Raw genomic sequence first — 17,085 nt, forward strand, 5'->3', positions numbered from 1 at the left:
AAGTTTTGTTTAATCTATTAGGATATTAAATACATAATGAAAACCATAACTAAAGCATTCAACTTGATCCTCACGTTTAATAATATTTTTTTTATAGTTGTGACTTATATAATTAAAAGATTACTCTCAGTAAACAGAAGGGAAATTCTTATATTATGATACTTCATAAAACTTACTTTAGAACATATATATATATAAAACATTTAAACATTTGATGTCAAATTTAAACTATAAAAATTATTATTATATAGTAAAGATTAAAATGTATTACATCTTCACAATAATTGTAAATAAATTTTGTATGTTCAATATATCAAACATTCTAATACACTCGTTAAAAATATTACTAATGTTACTTACTGTATTAATTAATGAATAAACAACACTAACTTTCAGTACGCATTTAGCAATGACAGAAATTCAAAACTACATTAATAATGTTAAAAAAATCATCAAGTAAGAAAACATACTATATCATTACAAGTTGAGATAAGCATATTATTATGTATCTAAAACAGTTCATCTCTGCAACGGTAACATAATGTATAATATAACTTATATATAAACAAAACTAAATGATGAATGTCGAATTGAAACGTATCTAAAGTTTTACTTACAGCTTACAAAATAAAGTAATGAAATATTTTACATTAAAATCTATAACAGTTTTATAATGTGTTATAACTATAAATAAATTAAAACGTATTAAACCGTTTCTTTTCCGATATATAATAAATATAATTTTTGTACGAATGAAATCTGTTTTAATGAATTATATTTAATAAAATCTTATATTTTTGCAGAAAATAATCAATGGAACGTGAAATACATCACGATTTCAAGATATATTATTTTGGATTTGGTTTTAATGAGGAGTATATCTCTAATAAGGGATATATAAAAAAATTAAAATATATAACTTCATATAAAGCCATTTAAGTATTAAAACAATATATTTTCATCCATAATGCAGCTCAATGGATTAAATTTCAACATGATTCTGGTTTACACTTATAGAGAATAATATTTTGCGTATTAAAATTAAAAATATTCCATCGATAAATGTTTACTACATTATCAAAAATAAAATTATAAGTTATAAACAGTATAAAGATCTTTATTGTCATACTATTGGATTGAAAATAAAATTGAATTTACTCCGATTATTTTTTATTCCAGAAAAAGAACTTTTGGCAAAATTACATAATTTTTTGTGATAAGATAATATAATACAAAGAATCCTTATAGAAAATCCTTAATAAATTACTTCAGAACAGAAAAAAAACTATAATATAGCTAAACTTGATTTGAATTGTTTACTAGAGAAGGAACAAGAGTTTTCTTCAAACCAAGAATATTGTTGGAATAGAATAATGGACAATCGTCTTAGGAACACAAAACTTAATTTATTAACCAAAAAAATTAGTTGAATAAATTGATTACTAGCAATACCAAACTAAACAAAAATTTAACCAGAGTAAAAAAAAAAAAAAAAATGAATATCAGTTTTAGAAAAAGTCTTGGAATAGAACGGTTCCATGAGCATTCTTTCATTTCAAACAGTTTTTTTAGAAGGTTGGTGTGGCCTTCTTCTATTGGATGAAAGCCCAACTGACAAAATATTCATTCTCTGGCAAATTATTTGTAGTTATAAAAAACACAGTTTATTCAGTATCAATTTGTAAAAGAATAATCAAATGCAATAATAATAATTAAGAATTTAGAAATATTTAGATTATTTTATATACTTAGATTAAACAAATATATATATATATATAAATTAAGCATAGTTTTAAAAATTCAAATTTTATTGATAATATACATATATCATCATTGATCACCAAAGTTTATTCTATTTATATCATCAATATACTTTAATTATATATTGTACTTGTAATTAAAATATGTTTATAGCACTTTTATTAAAAGCAATATTGACATTATAAATGGTAAATAAAAAGTGTTTACAAAACTTTTAACATAAATTTACCTAATTTAATAATAACTTTATACGTGTATTACTAGATTTTGAAATCCGTTATTTGTACTTTTCTACAGTGAAGTTAGTTATTTAATTTAAAAACAAATATATCAATATGAATAATGATAAATATATGCATTCAGATAGAGTCTTCATTTATAACTAATTTTAAATATATACTTACAATTGTTCAAATAATCTTATGAATAAAATCATGATATTATCACAAGAGAAGTACAAAAATTGAAATGTCTAAAAATTTAATTTTTAAATAATAATATATATTAATTCAAATGCTAAATAGTTCAGAAATACAACTTCTGGAGTCCCAATTATAATTAGCAGCTTATTTTTTTTCCCAAAGAATTACAGAACGACATAGATTCAGATTGCGTGAATAACAGAATAATGGCAGAGCCACTCAAACTTTATTTCAATCTTATTTAAGATTAAAATCTTTATGGTATATATATTTTACATATAAAATCATATATAATTTTTATTGTCACTAAAAATTTACAATGATCATTTAAAAACAAAGTTCAATCTCAAAACCATTTAAAAATTACACTTCAAAATCAACTTATTTTGGATATGAAAAAGAAACTTTTTTAAAAGATAATAGCGAGGTTCAGGCCGAAGTTTTAAACGCGAAAATGTGTACGTCGGACGTTCGGCGCCGCTTTCCCGTTAGCCTAGAAGTTTCACAATGGCGTTTGGAAAGTCAGTGCAATCATGCTCGACATTCCAAACGCCATTGTCAAACTTCTAGGCTTACATGAAAGTGGCGCCGAATGTCCGACGTATGCGTTTTCGCGTTTAAAACTTCAGCCTCAACCTCGCTAATTATTTAAACTTACTAGAATTCCTACAATAAAGGTTAACAGGACTTTAATGGTATACTATATTCTCAGCTATTTTATATAAAAAAAATATTTTTACATGAATGAATTCTATGTTCAAAACAAATAAATATATCTCAATTCCTTCCAATTATAATTGCAATCATGCTAACCTTTTTCCATCTATTTAGGATTGATTTTCACTTTGATTTAGAAGAAACTTTTCAGCTGGTGCTTATCTGACATCTGAGTTCAAGACTGGAATTTAGATACTATCTATCAATTAAAATTTTTCAATGAATATTATATAAACTCAAAATCTATAATATGCATTATGTAATGCACATTATAGATTTTGAGTTTACATAATATCCTTAACTAAAATGTAATTAAAACAAACTATTATTTTCAAAATATATAAAATCCACAACACATTAAATTCTTCATAATATTAAAATTTGACTGACTTACTATGAAGAATCAACAAGAATCAGAAAATTAGATAAGTACCAGTAATCATTCTGCAAACTTGACAGCCAAATAATCAAAATTACAGAACAGTTTAAGGTATACAAAGGGAATTCCTACGCATTTATAATTTTGAAATGTTTAAATATTCTGGCCATTCTAATTACCGATTTCCTTGAAGATATACGTAAAAATTACTACTTAAATTTCAGATTTGCATAGTTTTACTTTTCGATCTTAATATTAAACGTGTTTTTTCTCCTTGCTCCTTTCTTAAATTATGATTTATTATAAAAATCATAATTCAAGTAATCAATAATTTCGTTAATTATTAAGCATTTTGTGAAAAGTATTCGGATTCTAAGAAATTTCTCCGTATATACATCACAATAAAATTTCATTCATTCATGATTTCTAAGAATACATCTTTATATTTTGAAATTATGACTTACTATTTATAGTTTAATGTTCTATAAACTAGAATGCAATAAAACATGTAATCAGTCTTACAAATATGATAATTTTTGGTTATCTTACAACGGACGATTTATTAAATAGATTCTTTTTATTTTCTTTTCAAATATTTTTGAAAGTGGTTTAATATGCTTAAGATAAACAAATCATATTTTTTTCATATCAACACTAAACATGAGCTCACTTGTTACATAATCACTAAAAATTTTGTTTCTGTTAGCCAAATGACACTTAGTTTTTTAAGTCTTGTGAATTTATGTTTACTCCATTAAAAATTCTCATAAATTTTAATGGACTCATAAAACAACTAAAGAATTCTTTTTTCTTAATTTTTATGAACTAAGTTATTAAAAAAAATCTGAAAATTGTCAACTAGCTGAAATGAAATTTGAGTCAGAATGTTGAACATAATCTAAAAATGCAGAAATATATTATATAAAAGAAACTAGGAAGTAATTTATTTCCTTATAAAAACATTGATTAAATTCAATTTATACTCTTATATTTAATTTTTATTTTCTTTTAATTAATTAAATCATTCATTCGTTTTTTTTAGTTCTTCTATTCCTTATTTTTACAAAAGTAAAAAACAGTGCAGTAAAATAAAATAATGATATAGCAGAAAAAGATTACATTTATAATTTAATTTTCTTTAGTTTCATTTATTTCTTTTATACGTTTTATACTCATAGAGGTATTTAAGGAAAAGAACATACAATGGAAAACTGATGGGACCATAGGTCTTTTGGATAATCCAGAAACTTGTTTTTGTGTTTTGGGTATATCTAGCACTGTGCATTTAATTTTTCATGAGCAATAAATACTGCAATACAATTACTGTATTCAAAGGTGAATTAATTTACTCAAAATCTAATATGATATTACATTTACATGGCCAAGTTTCATGGCACTATAACTGACAGATGTCATAGTGATTTCAAATTACATGGAGAGTTTGATCTGTGTGTTATACTCTGTGATATGTACAATGTTATAAGTTCTGGTTTTTCTTTTTTTTAAAAACCATTTTAGATAATCAAGTTTTCACTGTATCTGTAAATTTTAACTCTTAATTTTCACATATGGAAAACTAAAAATTATATTAAATATTCAGTATTTTTTTTTATATATATATATATATACATACATTTTTCATAGTTAAAATTTCCAACTAAATATATGCTATGAGCAGAAACTCTTGTGTTCTTTGCATGATGAATCATGTTTTAATAGATTACAAAAGAATTTCTATTTGTTAGTTACATACATACATACCTTCATGCTTTTTCCCCTTTCGGGTGGCAGTGAACAAGCTGCTTCCACACTATTTGTTAGTTAATGTCTTAATATTTACATTTAATTAATTGATTTAAATTAATATTTCCCTCTATATTATGTTCTTTATATTCTTTCTTCTACATTAATTGATTTCGATGATTTTCTTATAATTTGAATCCATAATTATATTTAATTCTTCTTACATAAAAAACTTTTATCTAATAAAAGATGTCACCGATAGGTGTGTGTTTTATGATGATAAACTTGAAATTAACAATGTAAGAAAATAAAAAACTTCATTTAAAAGAGAATGAAAATGATATTCAGTAGAACATGTTTTATGAAACAACCTTCTTTGCTGACAAAACAAGTTGAAAGACTTCACTGACCTTTCTTCACAGGACACATCAAAATTGATGATGACATAAGAGTTTTACTGAACATCATAGCAAAAGTTTTACTGCTTATAAAAATAGTGATTACAAATATACATATATATAAAATTTTAATACTTTATGCAGTAAAAATATCTTTTGTCTTCTTTTTATATTACATAAAATTTTGTTCTGCTGTCTAGAAAAGCATTAACATTATTGGCATCAATGTAATAACTTAATGAGTCAGTTAAAGTCTGATTTTGTTTCACTGATGAAGGTTTTTCACTAAAACAAGTTTTATGAACACTAGCGTTATTATTTTTAAAACAAATTAAATTTTCTATCTATTAAGCTCTTTATTTTTTTTTCTTTTTTACCAAAAAACACTATAAATCTAGCTAATACAATTATAATAAATTTTTAGTATTTCTTATGGAAATTTATAGCTATTTATGTATGTAAGAAAAATTAAGAATCAAGAGTGATTTGGAACGAAATATAAAGATAAACAATTTGTATCTAAGATAAATAAAATAAATAAGTATTAAATTACTTTTCACAGGTTAATTTTAAAATGTCACATAAGAATTTCAAACTTTTACTAAGTAAAATTAAACAAAATTATAATTAAATTTTAAAAGCCAATAAAATAATAAAAAAACTGCAACTGATTTTCATATATTACCAATGAACAGATACAATTGTTATCTACATTTGAATTTTTGTCATTTTTAAATTACTCACTCACGTTATGAGTTTTATCTAAATTTTATATAACAAATAATGTATATTGCTAAATAAAAGTATTTTGACTCAAAACTAAACATAATTTATTAAATAGTAAACATTTTTTTTATTATAAAATGTTTTTAATTAAGCTACAGGATCTAATCCTGGTGGTATCCTATTTTATATTTTTACTTAAATATCTTTGAATAGCCTTAAAACATAAATATTTTGTCAACACGTTAGAACAATGAGTATTATATTTGGTATTAAAAATATGGATTTACCTTCATTTTATCGTCATTTATAGTTTATAATTGAAATGTTTATAATGTAAAAGATTTAGTTTATGTTTTTTTATTGTCAAGTTTCAGTTTTATTAAATTTAATTAATAAAGACATTGTTTGAATACAAAAAGAAGTTCAATTTCGATTCTATTTTCTTTATAAAATATATATATATATAAAAATTACCTATTACTTGAAAATAAAAATAAAACGAATTTTTAAAAAGCAAATTTATTATTTATACTTTATAGTCTTCAGGACTGAGATAATTTTATATCTCAGTCCTGAAACTATAAGTATAAATAAATTTTGAATTAATTATAATTTTTGATTATTATTAATTAAATTCAAAAATGTTATATAATTTCTAAATGAAAATTAAACTATTATATAAGATTTAAGTGTCAAACTAATTATTTTCAAACTACAAAATTATAAATTGGCAGTTTTGGCTCATTGTTTTTAAAACTATTTAATATAATTAACTTTTCTTTAAATAACTGAATACTGATTAGGATCAACATTATGTTAATTGATATATAAACAAATTTTACTAAAACTCAAATTTATCAAAACTAACAATGTCTTTCATAGACAAAACAATGAAATTTTATCCACTGATAATCACGTTAAGGTTATAAATCAGTATAAACCATTACTAAAAAGACCACTTGACCTTACAGTATCAACCATTAAATGTGCAGTCGAATTAACTAAATAAAGAAATAAGATCCTTCTAAATAAAATGTAATAAAGTATAGTTGTTATTATATTATCTGACATACACACACAGTAGTCTCTGGTTATATCATCTTGTTTTCTTCCAAACATATGAATGCTTTAACCAATAATGGATACATACATCAATTGTACTGCGTCGTCTGATATACTGCTCGTTTGATTTGTTTCCATACATGCATGATGTAACAAGGAGACTACTTTTGTATATATATAAAATATAATAGAATCCAGCTATATATTAGTTTAATATTCAATTTCAAATATTCTGAAATTAAATGAATTTTTAAGTCCATATTTTATTTTATTATTAATCGTTGTGTTTCTACTTTCTAAATAGTTCTAACATAATTCAATTCAACTTTTCTTTCTCATAAAATTTTAAAGCATATTGCAGTAGTGGAGAACTGTCCTAAATGGCATTTCTTACATGTCACATAACTTGGAACTTTTTACCAATCAAATAAATTTTATAGGGACGACGATATGGATCGAAATTCAAGTATCATAACTGAAAATGATATATAGGGTTCTTCACAACAGAAAAACTGGTGGAATATATATTTGTTGTTCCAATAACCATAATTCAAAATGTATCATTTGACACTTAGGACTGGTCACTATTGAAATGATATGTACTATTCAATTTATGACTGTTTAAAATGATAATAACTACATTTTTAGTGTTAAATTACTTTTTTTTAATATAATAAAGTTGCTATATTCTACAAAAATATGATAACAAATCTCAATAATTTATAAACAATAACAAATACACATATATCTATAGACTATCTTATTCAATATAATATTAATTTTATTTACTAGCCAGTAGACTCTTATAATTAAATTTGTTTGAAATTTTTATTATATAATATACGTATCTAATTAAACGTTTGATTTTTTTATTTATAACTTTTTATATATTTTCTTAAAATTATTGATATGTATGAATTAGTTTTTAGGTTTAATGTACTGAATATAAACAACATTCTAATTTTAGGGAAAAAAATTGTTTTTATTTCTGTTTTTCCTGAATTATAGCTATAATTCAGGAAAAACAGCTTCCAACAACTATTATTTTTATGTTTAATAACTCATATTGAAAACAGATATATGTTTAAATAAATAACTTATTGATAAATTTATTTCCTTTTCTTTACCCAGCATTAATATTTAAAATATTTTCAGAGTAATTTAATATTTAATACGAAATTTTATTATCTTGAAAATATAATATATAAAATTTAATAATATAGAATTTATAGAGAGAGAGGCATTTGGGAAATATGTATATACCAATAAAGCATAGTTTTCTTACTTTAAATATTAAAAGCATTTGAATTTTTAATATTTAAAAGCCTTTCTGGCTTGTCTTCAGGGACATAATTATTTCTAAAACAACATTAAACATTAACATTTAGAAAAACACATTCTAAATTTTTATATTAAATTATTTAGAATATTTTTAAAATGCTAACATTTATTATTGTTCCTTTAGAAGTAATTAAGCTCTTGAAGATGAGCCACAAAGCTCAAAAGCATTTGAACTTTTGAACATTGCAAATTCATTTCAATAATGTATAGACTTTGTATCATTTGAATTCAAACTAGAGTTTTGAATATCTTTAGTGTACACATTTAATGATATAAATTGCATTACGAAATAACTTTTTCATATTACTGTAAAATGTTTTTATTAACCAAGCCAAAAGGTAACTCTGTTCAATCATAAAAAAATATTTGATGTAACTTTTATATAAGTTTTTGTTTTGCAAGGATATTAAAATTGAAAAAATAATATTTATAAGTTAATATTTCATAATTTTTATACAGTTTAAATCAAATTTTTCATTTGAAAAATAAATAAGGTTGAATACTTCAGAGAATTTAATATTTTTATAATGAAAATTATCGAATATTAATTTGCATAATTCTGACTTTTTTAATATAAAATTTTCCCCATTAATCTTTACTTCCTCAATTCTTTAGAATTTTATATTTTTGTCTTTTATGCATGAAGAATCAGGTTATTTTTATATGCCAAAAACATTTTTTGGCAGTACGATATTTGAAAAAATCCCAAAACTGTTATTTATAAATTTAAGTACATTTTCTATATTTGATCATTTCTTCAAAGAATATTTTTGAGTTGTTAAATAAGTCTCAAAAAATGCCACAATAGATTACAGAATATTCAGAGATACTGTAAAGAAAACTTACAGATAAAAACGTTTCAAATGATTTAAGACTGAAGTAAACAAAACTAATGATAATGCCAAATCTTTCTCAAATTATCACATAGATTCTTGTCAGTTATAAACAAAACTACCGTTATTCTATTTTATTTCATTACTTGCATTTTTATAATCTTTAACTGTAGGAATATTTAAACAACACTGACTAAAATAAATTAAAGTTATCTAAGAATTACATTGTTTACCATTGTTTACCTTTTATATATTAATGAAACCATTCTAATATATATATATATATATATATATATATAATTCTCAGTTCATCAGAAATCATTTTAATAAATTTTAGTTGTAATTATGTTCAATCTCATGTCTCTAATCAGACAATTCAGTTAATATAAATAGCAATATTTAAATGGAAGGCAATACAGTTAAAAAACTGAGTCCTGATCATAAAACCTTTTTTTCTTTTTTAAAGTTTTCAATAAATCTAAATTACATAAAATAGCATAAATGTAACTTTCTATCATTATTAAAATTTTTGTTGTTTTATATTATTATTTTTTAATTGTAATGAAAAAAGCTATACCCCCTTCCTTCTGTGTAATCATTGCTGATAGGAATGTTGTCCAGTGAAGAAGTAATTCTACTCAGTTCTATAATGGAAATAACAAGTTTATTTTGTAGAGAACATCGTCAACAGTATACTACATGAACTAGAGAACTGCTCATGCTGTTCAACTTGTATGTTTTCACAAAAACAAAGAACAAATAACCCATTTTTTGTCTGGTGTCCTGGGTCCCGAACTTTGACTTCCTCTTCGGCGATAGATCACATGGGTTAAGAAGTCTTATGCTCATTGACCTAGTTTTAATGGAATTGGGCACCTCAGTAATATTACTTACAAAGAACACGATCGCACAATTTTAAAATAATGTCGTTTTTATGACGATAACAATAACACTAACAATTAAATTTTATTATACGGGTAAAAATTAAAATAATGTACTATATGTGCACATAGGCTATAAGAATAACATAAAATAAAAATACATTAAAAAACTTTACTGCTAATTTAAGAAAACGTTTGATTTCTTAAATTAGTTTAAATTGGTTTAAATTTCCTAAATCATAAAAGTGAATGGTATTTACAAGTCACTTGTACAGTTATAGTTCAGTTAAATTCTTTTAAGAAAATAAATTTTTCACTCGAAAAAAAATAAATAAATAAATTTTAAATTGAAAATTTATACGTAATTTTCTGTTATGTGTAAAGTGCATTGAAAAACAGTTACATTAAACGATTATTTTGAAGGATGCAATGGATCTAGTTTCTAAAAAATAAGATGTTAATTTGCATAACTATACATATATTTATAAATGAAAATTTATATTATAGATATTTAGTTACAGTAATATAAATTTCTTTTTTAATAAATCAACATTTTAAAATTAATAATCATCTAATGAGAATTTTAATCATTAGATAACAATTATAAATATGAAGATTAAAATTTAATAAGACGTAACAACAAATAACAAATTTAATTACAAATACGGAATAATTTAAAATTTCTCAGTCGTAATAATTTCTTTAATTAACGAAATATTTGTTATTTTACTGTTTTATATATTAAAAACGACATTAAAATAAATTCCGATTACCGATTTTGAATAATTCTGATAAGAAAAACATACAAGACTATCAGTCGATAGGAAAAATTGTACGACGAACACATTCAAAAGAACAAAACAGATATGAAAAGAGAAGACTAAACAATCAAGAAATCATTATTGATAATATTTTTTGATGTTTTTTTTTTATCATAAGCAATACTTAACTATTTATTGATTGATATAGAGTAAATATTTTCCAATATTTTATTTTCCAATATTTACAGTTAAATGTTTAATAGTAAACATTCACAATATTTTTAAACTTTTCCTATATTATTAATGTAATTAATTTAATCTAAAATGAAGTAGATTTAATAGCTGAATATTATTACACACATAAATAAAAGTAAGAATATTTAATAATGCATTAACATAAAGAGTCAATTTTCTCTTTGAAACTTTAAATTTTAAATAATTTTTTTTTTTTAAACTACAAGACTTCAGATAAATTCAAGCTATTAAATAACTAACTTAACATAACTATCTATCTTTGTCTAAACAAATTATTTTGAAAATATTCACATGCAGAATGATTACAAAACAAGTTTCGGCAAGCAGAGAGGAAAAAAAAAAAAAAAAAAATCATTTCCTGTGAATGAAGGAACAGACGATTTTTTGTTGTTAAATCATAAATTATAACATATGATTAAAAGCCATATTAAAAACTGTTTAAAAACAGAGTCAGCGTTATTAGACAGTGAAATAAAATTCACAAATTAAATAAAAAATAAAGTTAAATTTAGAAAAACTATCTTCAATTTAAATAATGAGTAATTATGATTTTATAAATTTGACAAGGAGAAGGAAAAAACAGAATAATTTTACGTTTTATTCGTTAAAACATGAAATAGAGGAACCGTGAATAAGAAGTCATTTACATTTCTCTTATAAATTTATTTATTAAGAATATATACAGAAGAATTAGATATAGTTACATTGTTTTGTTTATTAATATAGTTACATGAATGTATTTAAATTTTTTTTTTTTACTTCAGTAAGACTATCTTCATATAAATAATGATAACCAAATCTATGTATCAACTCTGATAGAAAATTTTGCTTTTTATCATAATAAACTATAAGAAAAATAAATTGTTAGAAATAAGTTGTAATAAATATTTTCAAATTTAGATAAATGTTTATAAAAATTGCTGTTATATAAAATTATATGCTATTTTGATTATATTCGTACTGAAAAAATGTCAATATGAGTTATTCTAATCTTTAAAAAATTAGTTATATCAAATTAATGTTAAATAAAAACAAATCACTTGACATATTTTGTGTCAAATATACACAAAATTGTGTGTATGTGTGGTATATGAGTGAATGGATTGGCAGGAATCTTCCAATTTTATAATTATATTTTCTTAAGATATTTTATCAAAAGCATAATTTGCAATTTTGAGAAAAAAAACTGACTTCTTCAGTGTAAACTTTATTATATTGCAAAAGAGAAACACGAAAAGAGAGAAAAATGTTATAGAAGAGAGTTAAGGATAACTAATTATCGTGAAATTTTTAAATCAAACTAAATCAATAATAAAATTAAAGAAAATACAAAATTAGACAAACATCAGTCCAAAGGAAAGTTAATCAATTATAAAACAACTAGAATAATTATTGAGCTCCAATAAACAAACATTTAAAAAAGGATAAGAATATTGTAAGCTATTTAAATTAGAAAATAAAAAAAAAAAACAGATGAGTGTTTGACAACTTCAGACATCAAGTATATAGGGAATTCAATAGCAAAAACAAGCAACTACACGAACAACTGCCGTAAATGATCGGGGCTAAATTTTTGGATAAATGATTATAGATTAGAAATAATGGCACTAGAGTTAGGCATTAGGCACCATCTCTTATTAAAATTAATAATTATAATATTTAATTAATTAATTTAATCTGGAAGAAAAGAATCGGCCCAAAGTGCTATTCTTTTCTTCCAGTTTAGCCCGATCATTTCTTCTGAATTTAGTCCAATCATTTATGGCAGTTGTTGGTGTAGTTGCTTACGATATCGGGTTTCGTTTGTTGTATGCTAGGCAAAACAATTTTTAATTTCATAAATTGTTAGAAAAACTTTAAATATCAATTTATCCAGAATTGAGATGCTTATTTTGTGTTCAATTAATGAGTCTCGATTTGGACAAAAAACAATTCTTTAAATACAGCAATAAAATTAAAACAGAATCCGATTAATGTAATTCTTAAGATAGATTTAAATAAGTCTTTTTTTCAAAAACTATGAATATCTTTAAATGCAACTAAATAATTACATAAAAATTTCTAAACTTTGTTTCTTTTGTATAAAAATACCTTTGAAATTATAAAACAGAAAAGAAACTTTGTAATCAGTTATATTCGTTCAAAAATAAATAATGATTCATTTTATCATGATTTCATATTTGAAATATAAGATATCATTCTTTTTTCCTTGTTTGAAATGTATTACATTGAAAAACAATACATTTGATATAATATGTATCATATAGTATTGTATTTTCTGTAATTTATTGAATTTTATCATGTTAAAGTATTTGCTGAATAATGAAACAAATATCTTAAGTATTTGCACAGTCTTATAACCAGAAATAAATCACCGAGATTAAGGAGTGACTGAAAAAATTATTAAGTCTATGCTAGTAAAAAAAATACCAGTCACAAACTGGTATTTTTTTACACCAAGATAAACCTAATAGTTATGGTTTAAGTATAAAAATAATTAACAGTAGCTTATGTTTACATAGTGAAAGTGAAAGCATATACATACTATAAATGGGCTTAACCACCTTATAGCCCTCCCATAGCTATAGATCTTTATTTGCAAGTAATATTACATATATAATTTATATTTTGTTATTTACATGTCTTTCAAAATTTTATAGTTAAATATAGGATATATCAGGAGGTAAGGTAAATGCTTTGAGATGACTACTCATGAGAAGAGTAAAAAAAAGTGCAAGAGAGCCTGTCTGAAAATGAGCAGTTTCTGAGAAAAATGAACAAACAGCAAATATACCAAGGTCCATTTCACAGATCCTACTCTGTAGAATGAATCGAGCACGACTCACTCACTACACACAAATGCGGTTCTCATAAAAGTGGACTCTCATGATCAATTTATGTCCAGATAAGAAATGATGTTGCAGTCATCAAAGAGAATGGTAATACACTTCAATGTATACACAGTTTACTATAGTCTGTTCAAAAATGTATTGCTGCTAAGGTGATTAAATTGGAAACCTCCTCTGATGTCACAACTAAATTCTGTCATTGATCATCATCAGGTGCAGCAGACTAACAAGTAAATGAAACCATGGCTGCTACATTTGCAATTTGACTTGTCAACTGTTATACATTCATAGTGCTGTTAATATTAATTTAATAAATTACCATATTTTCACATAGACTTTTTCATGTACTATCCTATAAATTCATCTGTTGAAGTAATTACTGTTCCTCCCAATATACAATGTGTACAATGATACCACAAATATAACTAATTAGAGTGTTATATATAAAATGGAACAAGTATTTATACATGCGACTGTGTTCTAGTTCTTCTAATTAGAGAATATCTCTGTTATATTCAATAGATGATGGATAAAATAAACCAACGATCGCCTAAACATTCGAGCTACAATATGGCTGTAATCAATATTTACGCGATTGTTGGTTTATTTTATTAACTCATCGGGCTTTGAGATGTGTATTATATGTAGATGATGGATCTGATACAACCTGGTCTCCTTTAAATTCAGACTTAACAATAAATTACAATTTATTTTGAACATTATAAGACAAAATTAAGAAATTTCAATAAAAAGTTAAAAACAGTTCAGAAGGATTGCATTAATGCATTCCAACTAACAACATGAAAGAAGATATGTGAAGATAAATGAATTTTGCATGAAGAATAAAGAGCAATATATAGATAAATAACTCTTACTAATGATTCTGTACTAATATTATTGTTTCCTAAAAATATAGTAAACATCAGTTCTGTTACTTTAAAACATTTTTGAACAAACAAAATCAATTAAACTGTAAAAACCATAACAGCATAAACAAACTGGAATAATATATATATAGAATCTCACCTAAACGCAAAATTTCCATCAACAAAACACTCAAATTCAGTATTTGAATGTTTTTGGCCACTCCTTTATTGGCCTTCTTCAGGAAATGTAAAACGAAAATAACTGTTCTATTTATAGAATGTAGCCGCATTCTAATTTTCAAAAGTTTCAGATCAGTTCGAAAAACAGTTGTGATGTATCGTAAGCAACATATATTCCTTTAAGAGTTCATATAATACTTCCATACATTTGATACAAGAACGTAAGTAATCAGTGATGCACGCTCCTCTTATGTCGACCCTGTAAATTTCTGCGACCTCCAATGCTCTTATGTGTTGTCTGTTGAATACTCTGTGTATTAGAGCAGCCTTGTCCCATAAGGGGGAAATCCCCAGATTGGTGGCATATTGAGTCAGAGCCATATTCATGTTTCCTTTTGCTATGCAATACTTGTGATCTCATAACTTGGCTTGTAATGATCTGTACCGATCCGGGGATTTCCCCTTATGGGACGAGGCTACACTAATACACACAGTATTTGAAAGACAACACATAAGAGCATTGGAGGCTGCAGAAATCTACAGGGCCAACATAAGAGGAGCGTGCATAAACACTGATTACGTTCCCATACCAAATTCATGGAAGTATTATATCTACTCCTAAAGGAATATAAGTTGATTACAATATGTCACAACCATTTTTCGAACTGATCTGAAACTTTTGAGAATTAGAATGTGGCTACATTCTATAAATAGAACAGTCATTTTTGTTTTACATTTCCTGAATAAGGCCAATAAAGGAGTGACCGAAAATGTTCGAACACTGAATTTGAGTGTTTCATTGATGGAAATTTTGCATTTAGGCAAGATTCTATCATTAAACTAATTTCCCATTTACTTTATCATCATATTATACACTTAGACTATTAGAAATAAAGAAAGGAGAGAATTTAGAAGTTTACTCGTGTATATTTTAAAATTAAAATAAATCAGCACCAAAATGCTACTAAAATTAATTTTAAAAAAAGCATTAAGATAGTAAGTAACATCCATTAAGATATTATTTATATAAAAATTAAACCTATTTTAATAAAATATTTTATTATAATATATATATATATCACTACAACAAATAAAGTAATTTTTTAAAATCTATTATGAACTTATACTAAAATTAAAACATTCAATTGTAACGTATGATAATTACACAAACTATAATCAAACATTTTAAGTGATTATGTAATCAGAGCTGTGCTAGTGGATGAGGCAGAGAGGTAACTGCCCGAGGTGCCAAAATTATTCAAAAAGGTCCTGTATATAGTCAATAAAATATAAATTTTTCTATATTTATTATTTTATAAAAATTGGTATCATTTAGCATATTAAATTAGTGATGAGAAAAAGATTGAATATAAATTTTCTTAATTTCAGTAACAATTTTGACAGAAAAATGTACTTCATAATTCAAATTTTTATCAATTATATTTTTTTTGTTTTGTGCATATCTTAAAGAAAAATTTGGATAAACAAAAAATATAATTAAAATAATCAATTATGAATAAAATTTAGAATTTCAAGTACTCTTTTAACAATTATTAGTGAACATGTAAACTGGAATATTTTAATACAGATTCGAATTTTCTGTAGACATGCTGATTAATGATTAAAAAAAGAACAGTCATTTTTTTAATATATCACATTTTTTAATGAAGTTAAAGCTTAAAAATTAAATATTTAATACTAAGAATAATTAAATCAAAAATAAATAATTCAAGTACAGCCAATCAGAAAATATTGCTTTTGATAGATTTAATAATAACCATTTGAATGCACAACAAAGACAAAAATAAAAGATTTGAAAGACTATTCTAAATCTAACAATTGTGAAAGATTAATTAAATAAATCTATTCTGTATTTTATTTTAATTACATATGAAAATATTATATTCAATA

The 17,085-nt window shown here is 23.7% G+C and overlaps 1 protein-coding gene across 10 annotated transcripts in view; it reads right to left on the bottom strand.

The window, feature by feature from the left end:
* tai (taiman) overlaps positions 1–17,085 on the bottom strand; it is a 286,233-nt gene that overhangs the window by 91,170 nt on the left and 177,978 nt on the right. Inside the window, exon 1 of one of the 10 annotated variants that reach the window (XM_067262734.1) lies at positions 2,997–3,072. The exons of the other annotated variants lie outside the window; for them this stretch is intronic. The gene's annotated coding sequence lies outside the window, so the exon portion shown is untranslated. Of the gene's footprint in view, positions 1–2,996; positions 3,073–17,085 lie in introns of those variants that run through there. 10 annotated transcript variants of the gene reach the window in all.

This window comes from Centruroides vittatus, unplaced genomic scaffold, assembly GCF_030686945.1.
Source record: "Centruroides vittatus isolate TY-2023 unplaced genomic scaffold, ASM3068694v2 contig_1507, whole genome shotgun sequence".
Classification (NCBI taxonomy): Eukaryota; Metazoa; Arthropoda; class Arachnida; order Scorpiones; family Buthidae; genus Centruroides; species Centruroides vittatus.